General features: G+C 41.7%; 1 protein-coding gene and 1 long non-coding RNA gene across 6 annotated transcripts in view; one reads left to right on the top strand and one right to left on the bottom strand.

Moving 5' to 3' along the window:
• Positions 1-1,708, bottom strand: part of trim37 (tripartite motif containing 37) — a 120,284-nt gene extending 118,576 nt beyond the window's left edge. For 4 of the 5 annotated variants that reach the window (XM_059973592.1, XM_059973594.1, XM_059973589.1 and 1 more), the window contains exons 1-2: positions 1,301-1,708; positions 213-347 (exon numbers count right to left, since the gene is read on the bottom strand). The gene's annotated coding sequence lies outside the window, so the exon portion shown is untranslated. The remainder of the gene's footprint in view (positions 1-212; positions 348-1,300) is intronic. The other variant, XM_059973590.1, reaches the window with a different exon arrangement.
• Positions 1,709-1,951: 243 nt separating this feature from the next.
• On the top strand, positions 1,952-24,404 carry LOC132396120 (uncharacterized). Its single transcript, XR_009512871.1, has 3 exons — positions 1,952-2,734; positions 18,188-18,286; positions 21,917-24,404. It is a non-coding gene; the product is annotated as an uncharacterized LOC132396120 (long non-coding RNA).
• Positions 24,405-25,000: the final 596 nt, after the last annotated feature.

The following is a 25,000-nucleotide window of genomic DNA, read 5'->3' as shown; positions in this document are numbered from 1 at the left end:
GGTTGTTCTTGGTAATTATTCAATGCTTCAGGCAGTCTAAGGAAAGTGCAGTTTTTTTCTGAATAGAAGACTAAAATTTTAAAAGCTGCAAAGCAGATTGTACAGGTGTTAATGAATTATTAATGCTAGAATCACAGAAAACAAACTATATTATGATTGTAACAGTAATTTCATCAAGTTGTTTTAAATTGCTAATTAAGTTCACCACTTACCATCAGCTGAAATCCTTAAATTCAGGCTCTGTTTGTGCTGTTAGCAGATACTTTTTAGACAAGTCCTTTTTAGACAAGTCCTTTTTTAAAAGAATATCAGTAACATTCGCAATGGAGGAACACCAGATTGGAAGCCTTTAAAAGAACACAGAAAGAGATTTACTGCAATTATAACCTTGGATGAGGGACTTCACAGACACAGAAAACACAAACAGAGGCAAAGGGCCAGTCAGCCCCTCAAGCATTCTCCTCCTTTCAATATAGCTGAGCTTTTACCATACTATCAATTTTCTGTCCAAATACAATAACCCTGGACCCTTATGCAACACGAGTGAATCTGCAGATGCTGGAAATAAATAAAAACACAAAATGCTGGCAGATGAAGGGTTTCGGCCCGAAACGTCGTCACTACCTCCTCCCATAGATGCTGTCTGGCCTGCTGAGTTCTGCCAGCATTTTGTGTTTTTAACCCTGGACTCTTAGCTGCTGTCTTTGCACTCCTGAGAAGAGGAATCAGAGAAGATTTTCTTTTTCATGCATACAAGGCCAAAGACAATTGAGTAGAATAGTCATAAAAGGTTCTAGTTGAACTGTAGGACATTACAGATTTTAAAAGGATTTGGAGGTTTGATTGCTCCCTGCTGAAGGATAATTTAAGTAGTAGACAAAAACCACTACATGGAATTTGAAAATTAATCTTACTTTAACAATTGCACCCACAGATTCGCCTGATCATAGTAAAGGACACACTGACATCAAACATTTAAAAATAAATGCATAAAGCAGGTGACCTTCAAAATACTAATTCAGTAAAAAAAAATCAACGTCTAGTACAAAACATTGATGCTGGAAATCTCTGAAATGGATTGCAACAAATATTCATAAGTTAACAGATCAACTAAGCATTTTAGCAGTTCTTTCCCCCAAAGATTCACTCCTTGGTTAAGAATCCTTGAATGTCACACTTGCAGAGGCGCACTTGGATTAAACAAATTGAGAACAAGCTCGTATTCAACCCCCAAATATCTAATTACATCACAGGCTGCTATAACACAAGCCCTGCTCGGGCAAGCTCAAAAATGATGCACCTGATCAGAGTCAATGCAGCTTATTGTGGCATTGTGCCTCCCCCCGAGGACCGGCTTTACTTGAGAGGCTACAGGGCAGAGAGAGTTAGAGTGAGGATGGAGCCTGCGGCCTGTGGCGATAACAGTGCGACCCCCTGACCAGCGACTGTAGTTGCCGGGGCGGGTCCAGCAGCTCCACACAGTGCCGCAGCGAACGGCCCTTCACCTTCAATTCACTGCCAGCATCTCGATCCTTCGCCGCCTCCCCCCTGCTCACATGTCCACCCCAGGTGGAGAAGCCATCGGTTTGCGCTATGATTCAAGATTTCGCCGAGGGAAATTTGCCCTCCATCATTTTACCCCGTCTTCAAATCCACAGGCGACCGTTTGTCACCCGTGGCTACAGCCAATCAGATGATGGCTGCTTGAGCCGCCCCCTCCCCCACACACCAACCCCCGACACCCACCCGGCCCTGCGCGACCACGTGGGGAGGAGGGCGGGCAGCAGCCAATTGCCTCAAATCTCTGTCTCCGACATCACCAATCAGGAAATGGATTTGGAGCCTTCGCGCGTCCTTCTGGCCTATCGTCACTTCGCTCTCCCGGATTCGTCTCCAGGCAAACTCTCGCGCCAGAGGAGTTATCGCGATGATGTACGGCCTGCCATAGCAACCAGAATGGCGCGTCTTCGTTGACGTGCAAACCAATTTCAGTTTATGGGATCGAATTGCAAAAGTACTCAAGACCTTAAATTACAAAAGAAGTGGTAAACTTCAGCACGTTGAGCCTAAATGCAAATTTATTTCGGTGTCTTCCTTCTGGAATCCTATATCCGCTGATTGACATATCCAGGTAGTTATAAATTTCTTGGTTGAAGGTGGTCTGACCACCTATAATTCCCTTGGATAGCTCAATCCGAAGATCACTTTCTTTATCGAGTCAGAGTCACAGGACGCTACAGCACATAAACAGACTCCTTAAAATCATTAACCTGCCTCGGTCTATGGAACTGCCCTCCATACACCTCCCTTCCATGTCCCCATCCAAAGTCAAATGTTGAGTTCAACCTCGTATCCCACGGAATGATGGAACATCCACGAGTTCGTATTCCACCATTAGAAATCAATGTAGCTTACACCCCCCAGCAATGACTGTAGCTGCACTCACTCTAAATCCTATGGCGATGGCAGAAGCACCAGGTCATTTAGTCAGTTTAAAAATATATTCTTAAAAGGAAAATTAAAGGCTGCAATCAATTGGAGTTCAGAAGAAGGATACCTAGTAATTTTGTACGCTGTCTGCATGATGTCATTGTTGATCACTGGCTCAGCTACCTCATCTTCAATGCCAAGTGAATGAACCTTCTTGACCAACCTCCTATGCAGGACCTACTTAAAAACCTTGCTAAAGATCATGCAGACAAGATCCATGGCTTTATCTTCATCAACTCTCCTGGTAAGTTCCTCGAAAAACTCTATAGGATTGGTTAGACATGACCTACCAAGCACCCTCACTCAAAGTCCAAATTTGAAGTAAATTTATTATCAGAGTACATATACATCACCATTTAAAACCTGAGATTTATTTTCTTGTAGAAGTAAGAATAGTACAGCACAGAACAGGCCCTTCAGCCCACAATGTTGTGCCGACCCTTAAACCCTGCCTCCCATATAACCCCCCACCACCTTAAATTCCTCCATATACCTGTCTAGTAGTCTCTTAAATTTCACTAGTGTATCTGCCTCCACCACTGACTCAGGCAGTGCATTCCACACATCAACCACTCTCTGAGTAAAAAACCTTTCTCTAATATCCCCCTTGAACTTTCCACCCCTTACCTTAAAGCCATGTCCTCTTGTATTGAGCAGTGGTGCCCTGGGGAAGAGGTGCTGACTGTCCATTCTATCCATTCCTCTTAATATCTTGTATACCTCTATCATGTCTCCTCTCATCCTCCTTCTCTCCAAAGAGTAAAGCCTTAGCTCCCTTAATCTCTGATCACAATGCATACACTCTAAACCAGGCAGCATCCTGGTAGATCTCTTCTGTACCCTTTCCAATACTTCCACATCCATCCTATAGTGAGACGACCAGAACTGGACTCCAAGTGCAGTCTAACCAGAGTTTTACAGAGCTGCATCATTACTTCGCGACTCTTAAACTCTGCCCCTCGACTTATGAAAGCTAACACCCCATAAGCTTTCTTAACTACCCTATCTACCTGTGAGGCAACTTTCAGGGATCTGTGGACATGTACCCCCAGATCCCTCTGCTCCTCCACACTACCAAGTATCCTGCCATTTACTTTGTACTCTACCTTGGAGATTGTCCTCCCAAAGTGTACCACCTCACACTTCTCCAGGTTGAACTCCACCTGCCACTTCTCAGCCTACTTCTGCATCCTATCAATGTCCCTGCAATCTTCGACAATCCTCTACACTATCAACCTTTGTGTCGTTTGCAAACTTGCCAACCCACCCTTCTACCCCCACATCTAGGTCGTTAATGAAAATCACGAAAAGTAGAGGTCCCAGAGTCGATCCTTGTGGGACACCGCTCGTCACAACCCTCCAATCCGAATGTACTCCCTCCACCATGACTTGTGGGCATACTAAAATCCATATTAAAATCAATGAATGATCACACCAACTTGTGCATTCATTCAGTGTGCAGAAGACAACAAGCTGTGCAAAAATAAATAAATAAATAGATAAGCAAGCAATAAATATCAAGAATATGAGAAGAAAAGTCTTCAAAAGTGAGTCTATATGTTGTGGAAACATTTCAGTGATACTGCAAGAGAAATAATCTGCTTTGGATCAAGAGCCTGATCGCTGAGGGGTAATAACAGCTCCTGAACCTGGTGGTATGAATCCTGAGGCTCTTGTACCTTCTTCTCGATGGTGACCTTGAGAAGAGAGCATGACCTGGGTGGTGGGGATCCCTTACGATCATTGCTGCATTCCTGTGATAACACCCGATAACAGGTCTGTTCAATGGTGGTCTGGGCTGCATCCACTAGTTTTGTAGGATCTTCTGTTCAAGGGCATTGGTGTTTCCATACCAGGCTGTGATGCAGCCAGTCAATATACTCTCCACCACACATCTATAGAAGTTTGTCAAAGTTTTAGATGTCGTGCTGAATCTTCACAAACTCCTACGGAAGTAGAGGCACTTAATATACTTACTTAATAAATTGCACTTGCTTTCTGGGCCCAGGACAGACCCTCTGAAATGGTAACACTGAAGAATTTAAAGTTGCTGACCCTCACTATCTTTAATCCACTGATGAAGATTTGTTTATAGACCTCTGAGATCCTCCTCCTGAAGTTAATAATCAGCTCCTTTGGTATTACTGGCATTGAGTTGTTATTGTGTTGTTAATGGGTTATTATTGTGGCACCACCCAGCCAGATTTTCAGTCTCCCTCCTATATGCTGATTTTCACCAACTTTGATTCAACCTATGACAGTGGTGTTGTCAGCAAACTTAAATTTGGCATGGGAGCTGTGTTTAGCCACTCAGTCATAAGTGAAAGAGAGTAGAGCAGGGGGTAAGCACACAGCCTTGTGGCGCACGTGTGCTGACAGAGGAGATGTTACCAATCTGAACTGACTGGGGTCTGCAAGTGAGGAAATCGAGGATCCAATTGCACAAAGAGGTATTGAAGCCAAGATCTTGCAGCTTATTGATTACTTTTGAGGGGATGATGGTATTGAATGCCAAGCTGTAGTCGATAAAGACCATCCTGATGTATGCATCTTTGCTGTCCGGATGATCCAGGGTTGAGTGAAGAGGCAATGAGATGGCATCTGCTGTAGACCTGTTGTTCTAATAGGCAAATTGGAGTGGATCCAAGTCAGGCTGGTGTTGATACATTTCATCAACAAACTCTAAAAACACGTTGTCACTGTCAATGTAACTGCTAATGGACAATAGTCATTGAGACATGTTACACGTTCTTCTTATGATTGAAACCTGCTTGAAGCAGGTGGGTAGCTCAGACTGTCAAAGCAAAAGGTTAGACATTTCAGTGAACGCTCCAGCAGGTTGATCAGTACAGATCCTTGGTACTTGGGCAGGTAACCCATCTGGTCCAGGTGCTTTTCATGGGTTCACCCTCTTGAATGCTGCTCAAGAGACTGAAATCACAGGATCATCAGAGGCTGTGGGAGTTCATGTTGGTTCCACCGTGTAATCAAACCCTGTCTATCCAAATACTTATATATCCAGTCTCTTAGAATATTTTCCAATAACGCTCCCACTACTGATGTCAGGGTCTCCAGTCTATAATTTCATGACTTATTCTTAGAACCTAAAAAGAAATTTCTTCTGATTTCTGTCTAGAATGGCAGATGTCTTACTCTAAGACTGACATCAAAATCCAGGTGAGCCAGCCAAGGGAAGCACTTGCATCTCATCTATAAAATCCTGTAATCATTCTGTGTTTGAACAAGTGTTGAGATAGTGATCTGTGACAGCTCCTCCAGAGATCACCACCATCAAGATAAGCCAATCTTCAACCAATTCGATTCACTCCAGTTGATGTCAGAAAAATGGCTGAGAGCACTGAATAAGCAAACACAGTGTTGGAGCAAACAAGATCCCTTTTGAATATTCCAGAATCTAGATCCACCTGTATTCAAGCTATTCTAGTCACAATATTGAACTACTAGACAATAATGGAAAATTATCCAGGTACGTTCTTTCACAAAAAGTTGAACAAATCTCATTCAGCTGGTTATCACCAATTGGTCTTCTCAATCATCAGGAAAAATATCATTGTCAATTGTCTTAGCAAGGCATACTTACCAAAAATTGATGCCCAGTTTGGTTCTGGCTAGATCACTCAGCTTCAGATCTTGCCACATCCTCAGTCCAAATATGGAACAAAGGATGAGTACCAAAGGGAAGGGGGACAAGACTGTCCTTGATATCAAGGCAACATTGAAACAAGTGTGACACTAAGCTACCCTGGTAAAAGCAAACTTAATGGGAATCAAAGGGAACCCTAACCCTAACCCTAAGTCATATTTTGCACAAAGGATGGTTATCGGAAGTCAATCACTACAGGAAGTTTTTAGCCCCAACAGTTTTCAATGGCTTTGTCATAATGTTAGAAGTGGCAGAGGGCGAAGGTAGAGTTCTGATGACTGCATAATATATACTGTAGTTCTACTTTCAGCTATTCATTGGGTGAAACAGGCTGTGACTACATGGTGACAAGACACAGACAACATACAGGCCTGAGCTGATAGGTGACAAGCAGCTTTCATGCCACAAGAGTCCCAGAAACTGACTACCTCCAACAAGACTAACTATATACCCTTGGCATTTCTATTGACAAATTCCTCACCAACCATATCATAGCTTGGGGAGTGGGGGGGGGGGGGGTCACCATTGACCAGAAACACAACTGGATCAGCCAGATGATCACAGATTCTGATTCTGATTTATTTATCACATGTACGTGTACATAAAAATATGCAATAAAATGTGTCAATTCAGTTGACAACCAACACACAAGGTTGGTTGGTTTGTTGAGGCAGCCCACAAGTATCGAAACACATTCCAGTGCCAATATAGCATGTTGCAATGCTCAGCAAAACATCACAGAACACAATACAGAACATACCCAGTGACAGCAAAGCAAGCGTCATTTCACCCTCCGTCCAAGGCAAATACATGGTCCTATAACCCCAGGACACTGGCTAAAGAACACGGTTAAGGCTGGGCATCCTCACCTCCTGACGTGCAAAGCCTCTCATCAAGGCAAAAGTCAGGAACACGATGGGATACTCTTCAACCTTCGGGGTGAGTGATGCTCCAGCAACTCTGAAGAAGGTCGACGTGATCAGGACAAAGTCACCAGCTCGATTGGCGTTCCATTCACTCTTCACTGGCACACAGTAACTGCAGGGTGTACAGCCTACCATGCACACTGCAGGCACTCATCCAGGCTTTTCGACAGCACACCTCAAGCCTTAAACCTCTACCACCAAACAGTACAAAGGACGGACAAGTTCTCCAAACCACAGACCATCCTGACCAGGAAAGCTATTCATCATCACTGCTCCTAATCCTGGAACACTGCAACAGCACTGTGGGAGTGCCTTCACCCGAAGAACTGCAACAGCTCATGAAGGTCACTCATTATCACCTTCTCAAAAAGAAACTACATTGTAGTTAGCACACTTTATAGTGCTAGCATTCAGGGTTCAACTTACCCCACTGTAAGGAGATTGTATGTTCTCATCATGATGACATGGGTTGCCCCAGGGAATTCCGGTTTCCTTACACATTCCAAAGGAGCACAGCTAGGGTCAGGATCAATGTGTTGTGGGGCATGCTACGTTGGTGCCAGAAACATGGTGATGCTTGCGGGCTGCCCCTGGCACATCCTTAGACTGTGCTGGTCATTCAAATGGCTCAATTTAATATTGGAGAATGTACGCAGCACACAGCCTGAAATTCTTACTTTTCTCAGAGGCTTCCACAAAACAAGAGCTCCAAAGGATGAATGATAGTAACCAGAACACAAAAGCCCCCTCCCCTTCTCACACACAAGTAGCAGAAACATCAACCCTCCCCCCACATGCATCAGCTGAGGCACTGACCACCCCTGCCCCACCACACAAACACCCCCAAAGAGACCTTGATCTAGAGTCTATCAAAAACTACAGTCGTTGACACTAACTTTGCATTTCACTGTATGTTTTGATGTACATGCAACAAATAAAGCTAATCTCTTTTGAAGAGGCGATAAATTTTTGCTTAGCTATGGATATCCAGGTCCTTAAAATTAATGCACACAAAGTCACTTGTCATTCTTCTGAACTCCAGGTGGCCCAGTCTACTCGATCCCTCCTCATATGAGAAATGTGCCATTCCAGGAACCAACATAATCAATTTTAACTGCTTTCCCCCAAGTAAGTAGTTCTTTGGTAGGGAGCTAGACACATAGACAATATTTGAAATGCTATCTCATGAGGGCCCTATATAATTGAGCACACTCTCACTACTCCTTCCTCTTTCAATAAAGTCTAGTTTGCCTTCTTAATTGCTACATGTTAATCTTTAAGTGATTTAAGCATAAGGACACCAAGGTGCCATTGAATACCAATGACTTTCAAACTCTCATCATTTAAAAACAAGTCAGCCTTTCTATATTTCCATGAACATCCACATTTTCCCGCATAATATTCTTTATGCCACATCTATCTGTTTAACATCTCTACTTCGCCATAAATGAAAATATTAAAAAATAAACAAACTGTAAACCTGAAATTTGAAAAAGAGACAGGGAATGCAGGAAATTTTCTGCAGCAAAAGAGAAATAAAAGTAATGTTTCATGGTGACTGTCCTGTGTCAGAATTGGACAGTTCTGTTGGTTAGCCACTCCTCCAATTGGTTCCCCAAAAGTGGGGGGGGGGGGGCACTGCACAGGATCAGAAAAAGCTGCAGAAAGTTGTGAATTTAGTCAGCTCCATCATGTGCACTAGTCTCCCCAGCATCCAAGGCATCTTCAAGGAGCGATGCCTCAAAAAGGTGGCATCCATCATTAAGGACCCCCATCACCCAGGACATGTGCTCTTCTCATTGCTACCAGTGGGGAGAAGGTGCAGAAGCCTTAAGGCACACACTGAATGATTCAGGAACAGCTTCTTCCCCTCTGCCATCCGATTCCTAAATGGACATTGAACCTATGAACACTACCTCATTACTTCTTTTCACTTTTTGCACTAGTTAATGATTTGAATTTTATATAATTCATTACTATATATGTACTTCTTCCAGTAATTTACAGTTTTTATTATGTATTGCATTGTACTGCTGCCACATAACAACAAATTTCATAATACCAGTGATATTAAACCTGAATGTGATTCAGATATTAATGTATTAAGCCAGCATCTCTCTGATTCTCAGAACCTCAAGAACAGAAGATGCTTGAAGTACTGTACAACATCTGTCACAATTCTGCTGAGTATTTCCAGCATTTTCTGCTCCAGTCATGTTCATTGAATATGACATCAGGAATACCTCTGTGTTCCTTGACCTATTTGCTTCCAGGAAATGTTGGTCTTTGGATGTCACTGATCATTTTTCAAAAGCATACTTTAAGGAATCACTCTGCACTTGTTAAGCCTTTATATAACATCCTTAGGATGTTCCAGTGTGGTTCAGTACTAGTGCAACTTGAATCCCCCATCAACTCCAGTTCTGTTATAAATAGGCAAAATGTTATGTATCTGCCTCATCAAATATATAAATACCAAAGCCTTTAGTAAATTTATACAGGTGTGCTGTGGAGAGCATTCTAACTGGTTGCATCACCATCTAATATGGAGGTGCCAATGCACAGAATTGGTAAATAAAAAGAGCTGCAGAGGGTTGTAAACTCAGCCAGCTCCACCAAGGGCACTAGCCTCCCCACCGGTAAGGGCATCTCAAAAGGCAACATCCTAAAAAGGCGGCATCCACCATTCATGACTCTACTAACCAGGACATGCCTTCATCTCATTGCTACCATCAAGAAGGAGGTACAGATGTATACTTAATGTTTTAGGAACAGTTGCTTCCCATCCAGTAGCAGATTTCTGGATGGACCATGAACTCACTTTTTACACTACTTTTTTTATACCTCAATTGTAATTTATAATATTTTGATGAATTGTATTGTACTGCTGCCGCAATGCAACAAATTTTCTGACATATGTCAGTGATGATAAACCTGATCCAGATTCTGATTCTGAATATGTTTATAAATACAGACAACTTCAGTGAGGAGTGAGTTTTTTGGTAGTGAGTTTCCCCCCTGTGCATTGAAGGTCTGGATAACAAACACCAGGTAGTTCAAATGAGATCTGTGCAAAGTTTGCTGTTCTCTGCCCAGGAAACAGCAGAGTCATTACAATCGTCCTTGACAATTATTGCATCTAAACAATAGTATTCCACTGAGGTACCAAGGGGTCCAAAGTGCCTGTGTAACATATTGTGTCAGCATTTCAAGGAGAGGAGCTAACTGCAGAAGACGGATATTGAAGAAACCATTGCTGAACTCAGCAAAGGATTTTTTTTCCAGAATATTTATAACCTTCCATGCATGATGAGATAACTAATTACAATCAATGTTAATTAAATGAGGAAACAGGGAAAGAGTACTAACATCATTTAGGAATACATCAACAAGAGAGGCCATTTTGCCTCCCTCCTATAAAGTGATTTCCAGTCTAACACCATACATTAAGTAGTTCCACTATTTTCTGATTTATCAACATTTTAGATTTGAAATTTCAGAGTTAATGTTTACAATTGCTCTTGTTTCCATGGCTCTATGTAGAAGAAAGTTCACAGCTTCTCCCACACTTTGACATGTTCACATTTTACCAAACTTCATCTCTAAAAGAATGAACTCTCAATTCCCTCTCTCAGTTCTTGAATCCCCAACTGGTAGAACTAGTTTGCTGTTATCCTTTTAGATTCCCTTATTAAATTGAAAGATTTGATCAAATCTTCTCTTAACCTTATAAACTACTGTAGGTGTAATCACCCTTTGTAATTTAATTCTTGGAGTTCTGATCAAACATTTATTAACATCAACCTTTACAAAATCACATTTTAGGCTTAAGGGTACTTGTTGCGGAGTTAAATTGTAGTAGTTTGTAAACCCTACTGCAGAAATAAAACTACTCCAGAGAGAAAAGCACATTACTTGGGCTTACATTTCTTTTAATTGAGTGACTATTGTAGTGTATTTAATATTTCAGTAATATTGTAAATATATTATTTGATTAAATATTTTTCTCTGTTTATGTAACTAATTATGGGTTAAATGTATGAAGTGCTTGAATGGCATGCACCATTACACTACCACTCATATATGAGAGCCTCATTAAAAGTAAAACCAAACAGACATATTTCCCAACTTGCATATTTTTCTTTTGATTAGTTTTTGGAGTAACAATATGATGAGTAAGTTTTAAAATAAATCTGAGACAATTATCTACCTGTTGATGTGCAACACGTTTTCTTCTTTGGAGGGAGGGAGAGACACACATCTGAGTTTAAAAACAAGCACAGCAGGTATTTTTTCACCAGGATAGAAAGACAGTCAAAAAAAGGCAAAAAGCAGATGAAATTCACGAGTTCATAAACAGTGAGTAACGGATGATAATTATAATAATATTTTTAAAAGCAGAAATGGCTGGGTACATCAGAAAAATAGACACATTTGATTGCACAACAGATAACTAGTTGATGTATACGCAACAAATTGAGCAGTATTTTGAAGCAAATGAAATAGCCAAGGAAAAACAAGAGCTAGTGTTACTGAGTGTAATAGGTGGAAAAATACACAGTTTACTTAAAAGTTTAACTGCTCCAACCAAACCAGCTGAAATGAGATTTGCTGATATCGTGAAAGTAATGCAAGTACATTTACAACTGAAACCATTATTGATTGGACAACTCTTTAGGTTTCATAAGTGAAATCAAAAGGAAGGGGAGTCCATTTCAGTTCATGAGACTGAATTGAAGAGATTGTCCGAGCATTGTCAGTTCAGTGATGGGCTCAGTGGTGCACTGAAAGATTGTTTAGCTTGTGGAATCTTAGAAGAAGGCATTCAAAAACAGCTCCTAACTGAAGTACAACTCACACTTAACAGAGCAACTATGCTTTCAATTTGATGTGTCCCTTGGAGAAAAATTTAAATCAGGAGCCTTCTATTTGCTCAGATGTTCATATGCTGTTCCTGGCAAAGTACTTCCCTCATGCACTGTTATTAATGTCTATTTATCTAGGACCTTCACTCCATCCACCACAAAACACGAGATCTCTCAGTGGCCACACATTTCAATTTGACTTCCCATTCCAATGAGAAGTGGATCCATGATCTCCTCTACTGCCATGATGAAGCCACACTCAGGTTGGAGGAGCAACACCTCATATTCCGTCTGGGTAACCTCCAACCTGATGGCATGAAAATCAATTTCTCCCATAATTTCTGTCCCCCCCTTTCATTTTCTATTCCATTCCTCACCCCTTCTTTTCTCACCTGCCCAACACCTCTCTCTGATTCCCCACCTCCTCCCCTTTCTACACGGTGCAATGCCCTGGTTCATAGTTTTGCTCTGCTGTGCTTTTCTGTTCTCTGTGTAAGCTGCTTGTTTGGGTTACTGTTGCAGATAAGAGATAGGAGAAATGTGTGCCATCCAATGGGGATGAACGGATTCAGGGGAAGTTTCTCTGGGGAGGGACACTTAGGTTGGGCTTGGGGCTTTTGAGAGGGTAGAAGAGAGAAGAGATTGGAGGGGTCGATCTGGAGTAGGGCTGGGATTCATTGAAGTCTGGGGAGATTGAAGGAGGATCAGTGAAGGGGAAAGTGTGAGCTCCAACTTGTGCACATCAGACTTTATCACTTAACACAGGTCCTTTTCTTTTTTTGCTTTTTCTTTATTAACCCTTTGGTCAAATTAAGAATTATAAAGCTAAATCTTTTAATTGTATGTGGTGTGCTGTCTGTTATTTTGTGGTACTGATTTGTAACAGGATAACAAATCACGCAGCATCCACACAAACGGGGATTTGGAGGGGCTTGCACTTCAATCTCCCACGTTAGGTGAAGCTGGAGGGTGTCTTCCCTACACTTATGCAGCTGACAGAATCAGAGTGTTACAATGGTCTGCTGCCCTCTCCTATCAGATTCCTTCTTCATCATCCCTTTACCCCTTCCACCTTTCCCCTCCCAGCTTCTTACTTTATCGCCCCTCCCCTCTCTCCTGGTCTCACCTATCACCTGCCAGCTTGTACTCCTTTCCCTTTCTGAATTGTTGCCTGCTTCCTTTCCAGTTCTGATGAAAAGTCTTGAACTGAAATGTTGACTGTTAATTCCTTTCCATAGATGCTTCCTGGCTTGCTGAACTCCTCCATCATTTTGTGTGTTTTGTTCAAGATTTCCAGCATCTGCAGAATTGCTTTTGTTTCTCTAGTTACTGTCTCATTATTGTTTGCAGGAACTTGCTGTGCAGAAATTAATCCTTCCTGGATTATAGCAATGACTATACTAATTTGTCACTTCATCGGATGAAAATCCATTCAGGATTTTTCCAAAACTGGGATGGATGATGGAAATAGCTTTGTCTTCCATATAAATCCACATTGACTTTAGGCAGTTGTGGCTGAGATGTCAATTATTTTTATTGTGTAATAAAAGAGATGGTTGCTAGTAGAATGATTCAAATATTTTTCAAGTATTACAACATTTAAAAAACAGTTCTTTCATATTTTAGTGGGAAGCACAGTAGTGTAGCAGTTCATGCAATGCTATTACAATGCCAGTGACCTGGTATTGGGTTAATTGGTCTCAAGGGTGTAATTAGGTGGACGGGCTCATTGGGCTGGAAGGGTCTGGTACCAAGCTGTATCTCTAAATAAAACAAGCTGATCAGTATCCTTCCCAATCATGTTTACAGGCTGGTCCATTATTGTTTATGAACTTGCAAGCACATCATCCACTTAAGGTGATTAATAATGATGGTAGGCCATAAACTCTTCAACTTTCACACTTTCTCTTCTTAAATGCCAGAAATAATTTGTATTCCAAACGCCTGACTATTGAGCAAAAACTTATGTTGATCTTCAGAAGAATATTACACTTTGTGGGGCTGGAGAATTACATTGAACAGTAGAATTATTTCAGAATCAGAATCAGATTTGGTATCATGGCATATATCATGAAACTTGTTGTTACGCGGCAGCAGTACATTGCCTCACATAATAGTAAAAACTATGTTATAGGAAGAAGTATAAGTATTAAAAGTTAAAAAGTTCAGTTTTGGTCTCCAAATTTGAGGAAGGACATTCTTGCTATTGAGGGAGTGCAGCATAGGTTCACAAGGTTAATTCCCGGGATGGCAGGACTGTCATATGTTGAAAGATTGGAGCAACTGGGCTTGTATACACTGGAATTTAGAAGGATGAGAGGGGATCTGATTGAAACATATAAGATTATTAAGGGATTGGACACGCTAGAGGCAGGAAACATGTTCCCAATGTTGGGGGAGCCCAGAACCAGAGGCCACAGTTTAAGAATAAGGGGTAGGCCATTTAGAACGGAGTTGAGGAAAAACTTTTTCACCCAGAGAGTTGTGGATCTGTGGAATGCTCTGCCTCAGAAGGCAGTAGAGGCCAATTCTCTGGATGCTTTCAATAAAGAGTTAGATAGAGCTCTTAAAGATAGCAGAGTCAAGGGATATGAGGAAAAGGCAGGAATGGGGTACTGATTGTGGATGATCAGTCATGATCACAGTGAATGGCGGTGCTGGCTCAGAGGGCCGAATGGCCTACTCCTGCACCTACTGTCTATTGTCTAAATTAAATTTGCAGTGCAAAAAAATTTAAAATAGCAAGGAAGTGTTCATGGGTTCAATGTTCATTCAAAAATCTGATGGCAGAGGGGAAGAAGCTGTTCCTGAATTGTTCAGTGTATACCCTCAGGCTCCTGTACCTCCTGTCTGATGGTAGCAATGAGACGAGGGTATGTCCTGGGTGACGGGAGTCCTTAATGATGGATGCTGCCTATTTGAGGAATTGCTCCTTGAAGACATCCTGAATGCTGGTGAGGCTAGTGCCCATGCTGGAGCTGACTGAGTTTACAACTTTCTGCAGCTTATTTTAATCCTGTGCCGTGCCCCCCTCATGCCAGCTGGTGATGCTGCCAGTTAGAATGCTTTCCACAGCACATCTGTGGAAATTTGTGAGTATCTTTACCAAATTTCCTCAAACTCCTAACGAAATATAGCTGCTGCCATGCCTTCTTTGTAACTGCATCAATACATTGGGTCCAGGATAGACCCTCAGAGATAATGACACCCAGGTACTTGACACTGCTCACCCTTTCCACTTCTGATCCCTTGATGAGGACTGGTGTGTGTTCCCTTGCCTTATCCTTTCTGAATCCATTGGTGGTACTGATATTGAGAGCAAGGTTTTTATTTCTTCTGCTTACCTTTAAGCCTTGTCCACATTCAGCAGCAGGCTGTGATTTGACTGAATTCTAAAATCCGAGTATTTTGGTAATTTTGTGACAATTCCCACGTTAAAACGGCGGTTATACATTCACAGTGTGTTTCTATCACTGTGTAGTTAACATGACTAGTTAAATCTGACCAATTTCTTAAGCCCAACACATTAGTGAGCCAATGTTGAATTACTGTTTTCAATAAATGGAACCATATAATTGGGTTGATAGCAAACTACCCATTGAACTGCAGGTGGATGCATTCAGAATTTAAACACCAGTCCAACTGGTATTCCATTTTGTGAAAGGGACTCTATAAATGAAGGCGGAACACTATAATTAGCCAGTGGAGTTGATTGGGTAATACCCCCCTCAATCAATCTTGTTCACCAGATTGTAGTAAGTGACTGAGATTGATTTTTCTGTAACCATGGTTCACTCTCTGTAATTTTCTATAGGATTTATTACTGTGCAAAGTTGCTTAAATTTATTCCACTGCACCATATGTACCTCTAATCCTTTGGCTTGTGCTCTATTAGCAATAAATACTCTGAGGAAAGGCTTCAATTTATTTATTAAACACCTTTTACAAAATAATTGCATTCCAAATTGCTTTTCCATGTTGTTGCAATTAGTCACTTTAATGCAGAAACTGCAACAGTGACTTTGTGCACATCAAGATCCCAAAAGGCAAACATGACAATGATCAGATAATCTGTTTTGGTGAACTAGGTTGAGCTGAAAGTTCAAAGTAAATTTATTATCAAAATATGTATATGTCACCATGTACTACCTTGAGATTCATTTTCTTGTAGGCATTCACAGTAGAACTGAGAAAGACAATAGAATCAATGAAAGCCTACACACAAATAAAGACTGACAAACACCAATGTGTAAATGACTGTGCAAATCCAAAAAAAGAGTAAATGAATAATACTGAGAATGTGAATTGTAGAGTCTGTAGGTTGTGAAATCAGTTCAGAGTTGAGGTGAGTGAAGTTATCCACTCTGGTTCAGTTGCCTCTTCAGCTACTCAAAAAGTGGGTGGAACTTTGTACACTCCATAAATGTTCAGGACACAGAAATGCCTTGTGGTCTGAGAGTCCATGACTGAGTTTGCAAATTATTGCACAGGACTGTTCTGTAAAGAACTTCCCCATCCTGATGCGAAGGGGGAGGTCTCCCACATAGAGTATCTTCTACTAGAGACTCTTCACTACCTGTCTCTCTTCAGAATGTGCCCTTAGTCTGGGAAGAGATGCAGTGGGATTTGTCAGGTTCTGTCCTAAAAAGCTCCATTCCATGGGACTCTGTAAATGGGCAGATCCCAGGGACTCCTGTTAGCAAAACATCTGTGCAGTGAGAGACACCCTCTGGCTTGTCCAAATTTCACTGGGCATTTCCACGCAAACTTGTGTGCTCTGTAGTCTAGGAATACATACTCAGGACTGCAGTGAAGCTGGGTGCAACCACTACAGACTGTTTTTGGGAAGTGACACAGTTTCAGGTTCTCTGTCGCTATATGGTGCATGATTGAAGCCATGTTAAAAACTGTTTGTTTTAGAGTTGAATTTGAATGATTGGCTAAGTAGCGTAGAGGCTGGTGTAATAATATTACAGTAACATTGATCTGGGTTCAACCCCCCACTATCTGTAGAGAGTTTGTACATTCTCCCCATGACCGTATGGGTTTCCTCCATGTGTTTCAGTTTCCTCCCACTTTCCAAAGTCTTAAGGGTTGGTAGGTTAGTTGGTCACATGGGTGTAACTGGGTGGCACAGGTTTGTTGGTCCAGAAGGCTACTGTGTTGAAATTGTAGTTTCTGGAAATCTGGAAGAACACAAAAGCTGGAAGAACTCAGCAGGTCAAATAGTATCTATGTAGGGAAAAGTACAGTTGATATGTCAGGGTTGAAATGGATGAAGTTGTGACGAAGATTCTCGACCTGAGACATTTATTTTTCCATTTCTCTGATAGATGCTGCCTGACCTGCTGAGTTCTTCAAGTATCTTGTGTGTTGTACTGCAATAAACAATTGTTTTCTTGATATTGTAAGTGGGTTAAAATGAAGCTTGTTGGACTAATGTAGAAGAATCCACAATACTACATGTTCAAAGAGTTGTGGGGGGGTTTTGGCCAACTAACCAACAATATGTCCCAAAATAAATTTAACCACTCATTTCATTCTAATTTTTAAAAATCATACTGTGTGCAATAGTGGCTGCTACATTTGCCCACATCAGGCACTGCCTTTCATAATAATTTTTTCCAAAATATACATTAATTTGATACATAAATACATTAAAATATGGATGTTGTCTGTTCTACCTAGGATTTAGCAGTGTTTACTGTGCTTCCGGTATCTGCAGTTTTAATCTCTAGAAAACATTTTCTTTCTTGTTTACTTGGAGGATCAGGGTAGATGTTCTTTCAAGTCCAAATTTATGTTTATTATCCATTGGCCACTGTCCTGAGTAGATAAGTGACATTTCCACACGGCGATTGGGGATTTACAATGGAACATTGAACACACCAGGAGGAATGCGTCCCAGTTGCTCTGTGGAAATCACTCCATCAGTAGAACATAATCACTAGTAGGCTCATACATTAAGTATGATTGCTAAAGAAATTTCCATTTTGGGTTTAATTAGCATAATTTATTTCATATAATCAGTATTCATATATTGTAATTTGAGCTTTATGAAAATAGGTTATTTAAATTATAGTTATAAAGAAAGTCTGTTTTCTAATTAACTCCATCTGTAACATTGAGGTTAATCAGCATAATGCATTGCAGTTTATTACAGAGTGATCAGATCTTTGGAATAATTAATGAAGTAATAGAGTTATGATTCTGATTCCATCCCCACTTACTGCTTTCCACAGAGTCCTATGGTATGGAGCTGTTTAGGACATACCGTGACAGAACCCAATGGTAAAGAATGATTTCATCCTGCCTGACAGTGCCCAACATCGAAACCACGGGTAAGAAGGTTAGGTTTGCATTTATTGAATCACTCTCAGGGTAGTATGTGGTGACATAATTGTACTTTGAGCATAAATATACTTAGAACTTCGAAAAAGCACATTTGTGTCCAATCCCATTAAATCCTATTAAACAATTAAGCTAATGGCTGCAGAGTTGAGAAATAAAAAATGATCACAACGGTAGGAGATGCACCTCAGGTTTTCATTGGAAAGCATCATCTTGGTGTTTGTTCAGATCTCTGGAAGCAGATGAGCTGTCAACTTTACTACTACAAACCAAATTTTCTGCTTTTGAGGCTACAGTTGAGACATTGTCAGAGTCATAGAGATGTAGCATTGAAATAGGCCATTCAGCCCACTAAAATGTGTGATCATCAACCACCCATTTACATTAACCCTACATTAATCCCATTTAATTCTCCATGCATTCTTATTCAGCAACACCCAGATTCTACCTCTCACTAAGCTAAAACAATATAAGACTACATTGTACACTGAAACATGCAGTGGAAGATGTCATTCGTGTCAAATCAAACCAGCGAGGATTTGATTTACTTACATATGAGGGGAACATTTGGGTGGTGGGGTGGACATATGTCTCCACCCAGGGAGATGTAAGCCACTCCTTCTCTCCACTAACCTGCAGGTCGCCCTTGGGCAAGGTGTAGCACCTGCTTTAGCCCCTCGATCAGGGTCACATGAAGCCATGGGAGCAGGTGGTGGATGGTCGTATGAGCAGCCGGTGCATATCACAGGTCCTGGTTAAGTGACCACTGTCGCCAGGCAGACAATCTCTGAAGAGTATTGATAATGGCCAGGGTCACCCGTCTTGTAAAAACATTGTCCGGAAGAAGCTAATAGTATTGTGAAGGACCCCACACACACCTCGTACAAACTCTTCTCCCTCCTGCCATCTGGCAAAAAGTACCGAAGCATTCCGGCTATCGCGACCAGACTGTGTCACAGTTTCTTCCCCCAAGCCATCAGACTCCTCAATACCCAGAGTCTAGACTGACATCTACATCATTTATTATTTTATTGTAATTTGTCCTCTACTGTGCCTATTGTCTTGTTATTGATTATTGTACTGCCCTGCACTGTTTTGTGCACTTTATGTAGTCCTGTGCAGTTGTTTTACGTAGTCTAGTGTAGCCTTGTGCTGTCTCACATAGTCTAGTGTAGTTTTGTGTTGTTTCATGTAGCACCAGGGTCCTGGAGGAACATTGTTTCGTTTTTACTGTGTATTGTACCAGCAGTTTATGGTTGAAATGATAATAAACTTGACGACTTGACTTGAAAAAAAAAAGACATAAGTAAACTACTTCTGTAGAAAAATTTGCCAAGAACAATTGCCTACATCATACATGATGATGACGACCAAGGGAAATTTGCTCGAGTAAACTGGAGCAACATAAGGAAATGCCTGCAGTCACAGAGATGACATGTAATCTCTAAACTGACAGCAGCTGAGGCCAGGATTGACACGCTGGCACTGTGAGGCAGCAGCTCTTCTAGTTGTACTTTTGTGCCTTGCCATCGGTGCTGTCTCTATGACTCTGAAATGCTGTGACGCCCAAATCAGTGCCTTGGACAGCACTCTACCACTACCCATATCAAAATGGCCATTCATACTTATTTCAAAAGCCTCTGTAAAAAAATGCTTCTTGTGTAGAGAAGGAAAATAGATTTTAATAAGGATCATTGCGAATAAAATAGCTAGCAATTCAACAAAGGAAGTCTTTAGACATTAGGTCACAAGTGAAAAAGCTATCAGCTCATTATGCAGAGCTATGGCACAACAACAGCTATTAAACCACTAGCATTATATAATACTTTAGTAAACTATAAAATGGCCAGGGAATTATCAAATGACACTAAACCAGATAAGGAGTTATTTGGGTACACATAGGTTTTGATGAATATTTTAAAGGAGGAAAAGAAAGCTTGAGATGGTTGAGAGTCAGTTTAACTTGTTAATAACTGAAGGCAGATCAGTGCAGTAATTGAAATGAGACCTGAAGGAGAGCAAAGCAAAATTGGACTCTGGATTGTAGGAAGAGAAGAGGTTACATTAGAACATGGAACAAAAAATATAGAATGTAGAATATTACTGCACAGGAATTGGCCTGTCGATGTCTGAGCCAGGCATGATGCCCATGCAAACTAATTCCTTCTGGCTGTCTATGCCCTTCAATTCTATTTTAAAGTGCAAAGTAAATTTATTATCAAAATACATATTGATTGATGGCATTGGTTAGATTCACGAGACCATGGATCTGCATCTGGAAAGTCTTGCTTCAGTCCTCTCTCGGGCACAGGCCTGGGCAAGGTTGTATGGAAGACCGGCAGTTGCCCAAGCAGCAAGTCTCCCCTCTCCATGCCACCGATGTTGTCCAAGGGAAGGGCAAGGGCCGATACAGCTTGGCACCAGTATCATCGCAGGAGTTGCCAGAACGAGGTTGAGGACATCGTCGGACTGTCTTGGGGAGTCCAGCTCCAGATTTGTCCTCAGGGTTTACTCCCGAAGCCTTTCCCATGAGTGGGTATGGCCGCAAGGCAGCGGAGGTTTGAAATCAGAGTTTTCCTTCTCTTAGATGGACTGCCTTCCCAGGCTGACAAGCTCCATCTACCTGAAGCACTGGTTTTAAGGCACCAGGACCCACCTTTGCTCCTTCTCCTGTCAGTAGAAACAGTTCCGCCAGGCTTAGAGGCAAAGTCACACGAGAAGGCCAGGAGTTGGACTTGGTTGTCAGAGGCTATTTGAGGTGCATGCCGTGAGGAGCACTTTTAGGTAGTGGGAACTTGTCCTCACTACCACTCCTCAGTTTGACAACCTTGGAACCCAAAAATACATATATGTCCCCATGTACAATCCTGAGATTCATTTTCTTGTGGACATACTCAATAAATCCATATCTTAAAATAACCATAAGATAATTAATGAAAGTATACACCAATGGGGCAGACAACCAGTGTGCAAATACAAAAATAAAGAAATAGTAAATAAATAAACAAACAAACAAACAAACAAACAATACATAAATATGGAGAACATGAGATGAAGAATCATTGAAAGTGAGTCCATAGGTTGTGGGAGCATTTCAATGAAGTTGAGTGAAGTTATATCCTCGGCTCAACAGTCTGATGGTTGAGGGGTAATTACTGTTTCTGAACCTGGTGGTGTGAGTCCTGAAGCTCCTGTACCTTCCTCCATACTGGGTGGTGGGGGTCCCTGATGATGGAAGCTGGTTACCTACAACAACACCTTGTGTATATGTGCTCAGTGGTGGGGAGGGCTTTACTCGTGATGGACTTATTCATGTATCTGTCTAAATGCGTCATGAACCGCCATTTAATCTGCTGTCACCAGGTCCCTGGCAGCATGTTCCAACACCTTCCACCCTCTGTGTAAAAAAACTTGCCTCAAAACTCTCCTTCAAGCATTTCCCCTCTCAGATTAAAGTTCTGGAAACTAGTTTTTGATATTTCCATCCTTCTAAAAGGACTTTATCCCCTATATCTGCCTCTCAAAGTTTCATATTGTTAGTTTTTTCCTCTCCATGCCTTGTAGCTCATCGGGCGGCAACTTGCCATTTATTTAGCATTCTGTCTGTTTCTTTTTATGAGGCCGAGTTGCTAGTTTGATGCTCAAGCCAGCACAGATGGAAGACATGCAAGGAGCCAGCCGCATTCAAATCTGGGACCACTTGCCTTGAAATCCTGTGTGGATGCCTCTATACCCCCTCCATCTATCAGCCTCCAATACTCCAGAGGACACACTCCAAACAACTAACACTCTCCAATCCAGCCAACATCCTGGTGAACCTCTTCTGCACCCCGTCCAACACCTGTCCGCCTTTTCCATAATCTGGTAATCAGAACAGAATACCCTACTCTAAATGTGGTGTAACCAAAAATTTTATTTAGCTTGATTACAGCAAGGGGAGTTCTACGCTGACCATCTGTTACCTGGTCACTGGGCAACCAACAACTGCAAGAGAAACACAAGACAGGTGTAATGCCTGTGTAATTTGTAAGTCTAAAGCTTCACCTTATGGCATTATGAATCTATTATGTGATTTCTAAAACTGTCAGGATGTCATAATTTACCAAACCACAACTCGACACTGAGAGCCTAATTGGAGCTTTTGAGGAAGAAAATGATTTTTGACACTGAAAAAAAAATGATGCTGTTCTCAGGGTGCTGACATCAACCACCAGCTCTCTCAAATAATCTGTCACTCCACAGGATCTTCCTATTGCTTCAAGGGCCTGACGAGAACAGTGAAGTGATGCTGTGGTAACACAATGAACCAGTGGTGCAATCAGGGAACTAGCATGGGTCAGTATAAAGGCCAATTTATACTTCTGCGTTGAATCTATGACGGGGGTACGGCATAGCCGTGTACCCTACGCCGTACCCTACACCTTAGCCTGATGCGCACCTCCCCAAAAATGTAACTACGTGTCGCGGCGATGCAGACCGCAACAACTGTGATTGGTCCGCTTGGTAGCATCGTTTTCCTCCTACGCATTTCCGGTTGTTTCTTCTTCTCCGCCATTTTCGAATTGCAAGAGAAGAGAGAAGAAGAACATGAGTTGGAAAATGGACCAAATCGAGGAGAGGTTAATTGAGAAAGTCCGAAAATATGTACATACAAACACGAAGAAACTCAACACAGTGGCATAGAAACTCCACCGCCAACTAGCGTTTTGGCGGTGAATTGCAGAGTGACTCAGACACATCAATGCACAGGTATAAATGCTCACAACGGCTTAGGCCACTTGCACAGGCTACAGTGCAGAGCCTACGCAGAAGTATAAATCAGCCTTAAGAAAGCAGAAAGATTTTCATTCACATTCTGTGGCCACTTTATTAGGTACACCTGGTCGTTAATGCAAATATCCAATCAGGCATTCATGTGGCAGTACCTCATTGCATAAAGGCAGGCAGATATGGTCAAGAGGTTCAGTTGTTGTTTGGTCCAAACATCAGAATGGGGAAGAAATGTGTAACCACTGGGAAATCTCACCTGTTGTGGACAGAACGAAGGCGCTTGACAAAATGCTCCCCCAGTTTTTGTCTGGACTTACCGATTTAGAGCAGACTGCACTGGGAGCACTGGATACAGCAGATGACCTTGACAGACTCCAACCTACCTACCTCCCTCCTCACTTGGCTTCACCTATCACCTGCCAGTTTCCACTCATTCCCCTCCACCAACCTTCGTATCCTGCTTCTGCCCCTTACCTTTCCAGTCCTGATGAAGGGTCTTGGCCCAAACTTTCACTGTTAATTCTCCTCCATAAATGCTGCTTGACCTGCTGAGTTCCTCCAGCATTTTGTGCGTCCAACCCTTTAATGCTGACTAAGATGTCTATTTGAGCTTGTCTCATTTGCTTGTACTTGGCCCATGTTTCTCTAAATCTTTTCTATTTATGTACCTGTCCAAATGTCCCTGAGGATCAAGGTATCAAAGGGGCACCCCCTCTATTACTCACTATTATTCACAGATGACACTGGACAGCAAATCTTTCATTTGATATGGAAATACTTAGCTGTGTCTGAAACCTTCCACGAGTGCACGTACTTTGTGATATGGATTTACCAGGTGAGCACCCCATTTTTCCATGAAAACACAAGAAAATACAACCAGGAGTAGATCATCAGTGCCTCACCATTCAACGTGATCACATCTGGTCTCTGTCAGTTCCCTCTAATCCTCAATCCCATGATCTGCTCTCTGCTATTGAAAGTGGTTTGATCAGCCGGGAGGCTGTGGACATTGATATCCTCAGATGAGTATTGCCGTCTCTCTCTGGGGTTTGACCTGAAATAAGAGTTCTGTCCACCTAGCCACATGCTCTTAGACCAGGCATTCCCAACCTGGGGTCCGTGGACCCCTTGCTTAATGGTATTGGTCCACAGCATAAAAAAGGCTGGGAACCCTTGCCTTAGATGAAAGAAAACTGACGGTAAAGTACTGAGCACAGAGAATTCAAGAGAAAGGGAGGGTTTAAAACATCCCTTTGTGTGGTGACAAATGCTTGCTGGGCATACTCTGTAATCTTTGAAAACAGGCCTGGCAGTACATCCTGCTCTGAACTTGTAGCTTAGAACTATGCCAATTAAATGATTTCAAGCAAAAAAAAAATACCTGACGCAGTTTTATTTCTCATTGTTTTCATGTTTTTAATCTCCCAAGTAAAACGATTCTGAGGAGTAAAAGACTGAAGGTGAATTATGCATCTCAACCCAGCCTCCTGTTGTGCAAGGTTTGCAAAAATAGTCCAGGAATTGCATCAATGCAAAATATCCCCTGCATCTGAGCCGTACTCATTCAGTGACCAAGATGAGTGGAATTTGTTACAGTCAGATTGTGCATCTCTCTCTTTTTCCATTGGACACACAGGATGATTGTTTTAACATTCAGTGACAAATGCACTACGTTTCATCTCTCGCTCACACACAGACACACAAAAAGCAGCAAGCCACAGATGACAGATGCTTACGCAAATGAAGGTGATGAACAGCAGTTTTTTTTAAGTTGTCTGTTCCCTTCCAAGCCTGAACCTATGAAAGGAAGACTTGTACTCACATGGCACCTTTCAAAATCTCCGGATGTCTCAACATGCTTTACAACTAATGAAGTACTTCTGACATATTTTTTTTTGCTGTAATATAGCTGTGGCATCCAATTTGTGAAAAGG

This window comes from Hypanus sabinus, chromosome 6 (assembly GCF_030144855.1).
Source record: "Hypanus sabinus isolate sHypSab1 chromosome 6, sHypSab1.hap1, whole genome shotgun sequence".
Lineage (NCBI taxonomy): Eukaryota > Metazoa > Chordata > Chondrichthyes > Myliobatiformes > Dasyatidae > Hypanus > Hypanus sabinus.
Note: the sequence above shows the minus strand (reverse complement) of the source record. Positions and strands in the feature narration are given on the sequence as shown.